General features: G+C 35.9%; 1 pseudogene; it reads left to right on the forward strand.

Moving 5' to 3' along the window:
* Positions 1 to 5,823: 5,823 nt before the first annotated feature.
* Positions 5,824 to 6,760, forward strand: LOC101399782 (olfactory receptor 12D1-like; annotated as a pseudogene).
* The last annotated feature ends 996 nt before the right edge of the window (positions 6,761 to 7,756 follow it).

Consider the following 7,756-nt stretch of genomic DNA (forward strand, 5'->3'; position numbering starts at 1 on the left):
GGAAACACATCTCAGCTCTAAACACAAACACAGGCTCAGACTGAAGGGATAAATGATGATACTCCAAGCTAATGGCAAACAAAAGAAAGCAGGTGTTGCCATAATGATATCAGACAAAGCAGACTTCAAGATAATAAAGGCAATGAGAAATGAAGAGGGGCAATATATAATAATAAAAAGGACTTACCACCAAAAGAACATAATACTTATGAATATATATGCACATAACACAGGAGCACCAAAGTATATAAAGCAACTATTAACAGACCTAAGAGGAGAAATTAACAGCAACAAAATAATAGTAAGGGACCTCAACATCCCATTTATATCAATGGATAGTTCATCCAGACAGAAAGTCAACAAATAAATAGTGGACTTAAACACTAGACCGGAAGGACTTAATAGGTATATATAGAACATTCCATCCCAAAACAGCAGAATTCACACTCTTCTCAGGTCCACATGGAACATTCTCAAAGACAAACCATATGTTGGATAACCTGTCAAGCCTCAATAAATTTAAGCAAATTGAAATCATATCAAGCATCATTTCCAACCACAATGCTATGAAACTAGAAATCAACTACAAGAAAAAAGCTGGAAAATTCACAGAGATATGGAGACTAAACGATGTGCTAATGAGCAACCACTGGATCAATGAAGAAATCACTGGAGAAATAGAAAAATACCTGGAGACAAATGAAAATGAAAATACATGATATCAACTCTTATGGGATGCAGCAAAAGCAGTTCTAAGAGGGAAATTCATAGCAATACAGGCCCATCTGAACAAACAAGAAAAATATCAAATAAGTAAACTTAAACTACTCCTGGTAGAACTAGAAACAGAAAAAGGAGAAGAAACAAAGCCAAAATTTAGCAGAAGGAGAAAAATAATAATAATTAGAGCAGAAATAAATGAAATCGAGACCAAAAATAGTAGCAAGGATCAATGAAACTAAGAGTTGGTTTTTTGAGAAGATAAACAAAACTGACAAACCATTAGCCAAACTCACTAACAAAAAAAGAGAAGCCTCAAATAAATGAAATTAGAAATGAAAGATGAGAAATTACAATGGATAGCACAGAAATACAAAGGATTATAAGAGAATACTGTGAAAATCTATATGCCAACAAATTGGATAACCTAGAAGAAAAGTACAAATTCTTAGACTCATGCAACCTCCCAAAACTGAATTAAGAAGAAAAAGAGAATCTGAATAGACTAATCACAACTAAAGAGATTGAAATAGTAATGAAAAACCTCCCAAATAATGAAAGTTCAGGAGCAGATGACTTCTCTGGAGAATTCTACCAAACATTCAAAAACGATTTAATACCTATCCTTCTCAAACTATTCCAAATAATTGAAGAAGACAGAATGCTTCCTAATTCATTCTATGAGGCCAACATTACCCTTACACCAAAACCAAACAAAGACAACACAAAGAAGAAAAATTACAGGCCAATGTCACTGATGAACACAGATGTAAAAATCCTCAACAAAATGTTGGCAAACTGAATACAGCAATACATTAAAAAGATCCTACACCATGATCAAGTGAGATTTATACCAGGGACACAGATATAATATCCACACATCAATCAATGTGATACACCACATTAACAAAATGAGGAATAAAAATCACATGATCATCTCAAGAGATGCAGAGAAAGCATTTGACAAGATCCAACATCAATTTATGATAAAAACTCTCAATAAAATGAGTATAGAAGGAAAGTTCCTCAATATATTAAAGGCTATATATGGCAAACCCACAACCACCCTTCACTTAATGATGATAAACTGAAAGCCATCCCTCTGAGAACAGGAACAAGACAAAAGTGCCCACTCTTGACAGCCTCATTCAACATTATACTGGAGGTTTTGACCAGAGCAATTAGTCAAGAAAAAGAAATAAAACGGATCCAAATTGGAAAGGAAGAAGTGAAACGCTAGCTGTTTGCAGATGACATGATCCAATACATATAAAATCCTGAGAATCTACCAGAAAACTATAAGAAATAATCAACTACAGCAAAGTCTCAGGGTATAAAATCAACCTACAAAAATCAGTGGCATTTCTATACACTAATATCTAACTAGCAGAAAGAGAACTCAAGAATACAATCCCATTTACAATCGCAACAAAAAAGAATAAAATATCTAGGACTAAATTTAACCAAGGAGGTGAAAGACCTATAGACTGAAAACAATAACACATTATTGAAATAAATTGAAGATCACATAAAGAAATGGAAACATATTCCATGCTCATGGATTGGAAGAAAAAACTTAGTTAAAATGTCCATATTACCTAAAGCAATCTAAAGATTCAATGAAATCCCAGTCAGAATCCCAATGACATTCTTCACGGAAATAGAATAAGAATCCTAAAATTTATGTGGAACAACAAAAGACCCTGAATAGCGAAAGCAATCTTGAAAAGAAAGAATAAATCTGGAGACATCATCCTTGACTTCAAATTATACTACAAAGCTACAGTAATAAAACAGCAAAAAAACTGACATATAGATCAAGGAAACAGAATCCAAAGCCGAGAAATAAAACCACACGTCTAGGGACAGCTAATTTTCAACAAAGGACCCAAGAATATACAATGGAAAAGGGACGTCCCTTCAATAAATGGTGTTGGGAAAACCGGACAGCCACATATAAAAGAATGAAAGTAGACCATATTCTTACACAGTACACAAAAATTAACTCAAAATGGATTAAAGACTTGAATATAAGACCTAAAACCTTAAAACTCCTAGAAGAAAATATAGGCAGTACACTCTTTGATGTTGGTCTTAGCAGTATCTTTTCAAATGCCATGTCTACTCGGGCAAGGAAAACAAAAGAAAAAATTAATAAATGGGACTGCATCAGACCAAAAAGCTTCTGCAAGGCAAAGAAAACAATGAACTAAATGAAAAGACAACCCACCAACTGGGAGAAAACATCTACAAATCATATATCCAAAAAGCAGTTAATTTGCAAAATGTGTAAAGAACTCAAATAACTAAACGACAACAAAAAAACAACCCAATCAAAAAATGGGCAGAGGATATGAACAGACATTTTTCCAAAGAACATATACAGATGTCCAACAGACACATGAAAAGTTGTTCAACATCACTAATTATTACAGAAATGCAAATCAAAACCACAATGAGCTATCACTTTAGAACTCGTCAGAATGCCTATAATTACCAAGACAAAAAATAACAAATGTTGGAGAGGATGTGGAGAAAAGGGAGCCCTCATACACTGCTGGTGGGAATCAAAAGTGGTGCAGCCACTATGGAAAACAGTACGGAGATTTCTCAAAAAATTAAAAATAGAAATACTACATGATCCAGCTATCCCACTACTGGGTATTTATCCAAAGAACATGAAATCAACAATCCAAAGAGATTTTATGCACCCCTATGTTCACTACAGCATTATTCACAATAACCAAGACGTGGAAGCAACTCAAGTGCCCATCAACTAAGGAATGGATAAAGAAGAAGTGGTGTATAGATATACACAAGGGAATACTACTCAGCCATAAAAAAGACAAAATCGTCCCATTTGCAACAACATGGATGGACCTTGAGGGTATTACATGAAATGAAATAAGCCAGACAGAGAAAGACCAAACACCACAGGATTTCACTCATATGTGGAAGATAAACAAACACAAGGATAAAAAGAACAGATTAGTGGTTACCAGAGGGGTAGACTATTGGTGGTGAGCGCGATGCAATATATAGAGAAACTGATATATGTTAATGTACACTTGAAATTACACAATGTTACAAACCATTATGACCTCAATAAAATAATTGAATCAAAAAAAGATAATCATCATTCTGCACAGATCGATGACGTGTGACTGACCGCCATTCCTTAACTGTCATTGCCAAATTTATTTCCATTTTATACACAGAATTTTTCCAGGGCGGTCCCCACCATGAGACTGTGTATCCATACCACTGTCTTAGGAAATAAAAGATAATTTAACTGAGAAAACATATCAGGCCACTGAGACTTGTCCATGGTTCTGAAACTAAGGAAGAGACATAGTAAGGAAAGAAAATAGGAATAACAAAAAAAGTGCAACCCCGATAGGAATTCCCCAAAGGGAATTCCCTCATATTGCAGTTATGCAAATATATCCTGTTTATTCTTACAAAAATTCTTCTCAGACACAAGGTTCACACTCTCTCAAGATTTGTATGTCTAGAGATATATGGCTCATAAAAGGCAGGCAGAATTTTAGAAATAGAGGAAGAAGTGTTTGAAGATGAAGAGCTTATGCTGCAATCCCAATATGAACTATCACTTCAAATATTTTTCTACTATTTGTAATCACTGGGAGTGTAACCCTGAAAAGATTTCTTAGCTGTGAATTTGAACACTCAGTCAGGTAAGAGAATGAAATAGGAGACAGGCTGAGCAGTTGCCCATATTTTTTGTCTGCTTGCTGGTATTAAAGCTTACTACCCAGCCTCAGAGCTAATTTCCATGTCTTTCGATGGCGTCCTCACTGTGTTTGTGAATTATGAAGGTTCTTTACTTCCTACACTTTTATTGTCATATTTCATTCTCAATTCAACGTGCTTGGTTCTCTAGATATTCTCCAAAGTAAATATACAATCTCTAAATACTGAAATTGCAGTGAAATAATTCATTTAGTGCAGACAAATCTGATTGCTAATTTTCTTTAAATGTTAGGAAAAGTTTTTCTACACCAAATTAATTTTTCTTATTTATTTTCTTATTGAGGTCGTATTGACTTATAACATTGTGTAAATTTCATGTGTACATTATTATATTTCAGTTTCCATATTCACAGCAATGTGTTCACCATCAGTAGTCTAGTATTTATCCATTACTATACATATGTGCCCTTTTATCTATTTCGCCCTCCCCATACCTCCTTCTCTGGTAACCACTAATCTGTTCTCCTTATCTATTTCTTTGCTTATCCCAAATTAATTTTTGATACAATTTTGTTTTGTGGGTCAGATAACCATAAACGACATTAGGCCTGTCATTTGTATTTTAAACAGGAGCGGTAATTTTAACAATATACAAAATATACATGGCTATCAAAGAAAGCTACTCTGAATTTCTTGAAGCCAGCCTTTCATGAAGTAGTAGAGGATAGATAATTTCCCACAATTTCCTCCAGCTAGAAAGGCTAGAATCCCATGTCATCCCTAGAAGTGTTCCCTAGTTAAATCACTTTTTTATTCTACTCACTTCAAATCTTTTTCTTCTCCCCTCAGGGATTTTCCAAATTTTGAATGATTCCCTTTCTATAGGAAGCACTCCAATGTCTGCATCTCTATCAGATATTCTTATAGTTCTTATTATTCTCTCCTTTTCTATTTTTCTTAAGTAAAAACCCTTCAGATGGTTTCTTACTAGGTCAAGAGATAGTAGTATGCTGGAGTACTTAAAAATTTGCCATTGTTAGAGCCGACTTAGGAAAACAAAAGGAAAATTGCATCAAAGGGTAGATGTTCAGAGTCAGAGAAGATGATAGGCTGGCAACATGCTCGGAATGCCTGGAAGAAAGAAAAATATTAATGACAAATTTAATAATGAAAACAATGGTTGAGTCACAGTCCATAACCAACATGTAACCTTAATATTTAACAGTCTAATGGTCCAAATACTTACAACCTATGAGGTTGAGACTTTGTAAAATAACAATGCTCTCCTTCAAAACACTGTTGTCTAGGAGGCAAAATCTTAGGCTGAAGAGACTCTGATTCCCATCAGAGAGAGCATTTCATATAGTATTGTGTTTGTTCTTTTAAGTGATGCTGAATCAAAACTCAGTACTGAATTTCTCCTTCTGGGAGTAACAGACATCCAAGTGCTGCAGCCTTTTCTTTTGGTGGTTTTCCACACAATTTATTTTCTCAGTGTGGCTGGGAATGGAGCCATTCTTATGGTTGTCATCTCTGATCCAAGACTCCATTCACATATGTATTTCCTGGGAAATCTGTCATGTCTAGATATCTGCTACTCCATGGTGACACTGCCAAAAATGCTGGAGAACTTCCTCTCTACACACAAAGCAATTTCTTTCTTGGGATGCATAAGCCAGCTTCACTTCTTCCACTTTCTGGGCAGCACTGAGGCCATGTTGTTGGCCGTAATGGCTTTTGACGGCTTTGTGGCTATCTGCAAACCACTTCATTACCCTCTTACCATGAATCGTCAGCTCTGTACCCAGGTGGCTATCGCTATCTATGTCACTGTTTTTTTCCATGCCCTGCTGCACTCTATAATGACCTCTCGCTTGAATTTCTGTGGTTCCAACTATATCCATCACTTCTGTGATGTTAAGCCATTGCTGAAGCTGGCCTGTGGGAACACTGAGCTCAACCAGTGGCTACTCAGTACTGTCACAGTGACGACTGCCATGGGCTCTTTCTTACTAACACTTCTCTCCTATTTATACATTGTCACCCATCTCTTCTGCAAGATCCTTTCTTGCAGCATGCTTCACAAAGCACTGTGTCTACTTGTGGCTCCCACTTAATCGTAGTTATTCTTTTCTATGCTCCTGTTCTCTTCACTTATGTTTGTCCCACCTAAGGTAGCTCCACAGACCAGGATCGGATCATTGCCATCATGAACGGCGAGGTCACTACTGTACTAAATCCACTGATCTATTCTTTGAAGAACAAGGAAGTGAAGGGGGCCTTGAGTAGGGCGATCACAAGGAGGCTCTGTCTTGAGGAAATCTAGAGAATACTTCTGAGGCATAAACAGGCAATGAGAAAGTCGAGATCTGAAATTGTACTGCTTCTCAAATTGTTTACAATATGTTTAACAGAAGGAACTGAATAAAGAAAAAGTAAATGGGAAAGTCCAGTCCAATTTGTTGAAAAATGCATTCTGAAATAAGAAACTTTTGTATTTTCAAGTATATTGGAAAGCCATTCTGGTTTGAACCTGATCTGGCCTGAATTTTATTTGATCCAAAGAAGGCTGACTTACAGCCTGTCAAACTTACATTGTACATCTCCTTTAATCATTGCCCTAAAGTAAAAAATAATGAAGAAAGTGTACTCTTTGAAGATAACAATTAATGTTTCCCTTCTTATCATGCCAGTACTCTTTAAAGATAAGAATTAATGTCTCCCTTCCTATGACTCCAGGGTTGTGTTGACCCATTGTGTATGTGCTAATTTGTAACACACATCTCCTTGAATCATTAAAGGAATGTACACCTCTCATGTTTGATGTATGTATTTTTTGAAATGGTATATAACCTGCTGAAAATTATTCTTCTCCAGGGAACTTTCTTCCCCTATGAAAGCTATAAGTTCTGGGCCATAGTCCTCAGTTTGCCTCAAATAAAACTCTCCACTATAGAATGATTATGTGCATTGACATTTCTTGGCATAGCTGGCAGGATTTTAGAGAAACTCATCTGAGAGCACTTGGAGCCTACTTTGAACTAGCACTTGGTAACAGCATGGGTCCATCATTACCCCCTGGCTTCATTGTACTTTTCAGCTATTTCAGTGAGCTCTCCTGAAACCCAGACATCCTTATTTAAGTTGAAAGTCTTGATTTGTATTCAAGTTGTTTTCAGTTTTAGGACCCAATGTCTTAACAGTGCACCGGTACTTTTCTTGGTAAAGGGAACCTAAGGGGAAATTTGGAGTGAACTGGGTTGGCTCATCTTTTAATTTGGCTTTTAATTGGGAAATATTTATGTTTATAAAGTCTTAACAA

Source organism: Ceratotherium simum, chromosome 13 (genome assembly GCF_057802395.1).
Source record: "Ceratotherium simum simum isolate JZ-2026a chromosome 13, ASM5780239v1, whole genome shotgun sequence".
In the NCBI taxonomy this organism is placed as follows: domain Eukaryota; kingdom Metazoa; phylum Chordata; class Mammalia; order Perissodactyla; family Rhinocerotidae; genus Ceratotherium; species Ceratotherium simum.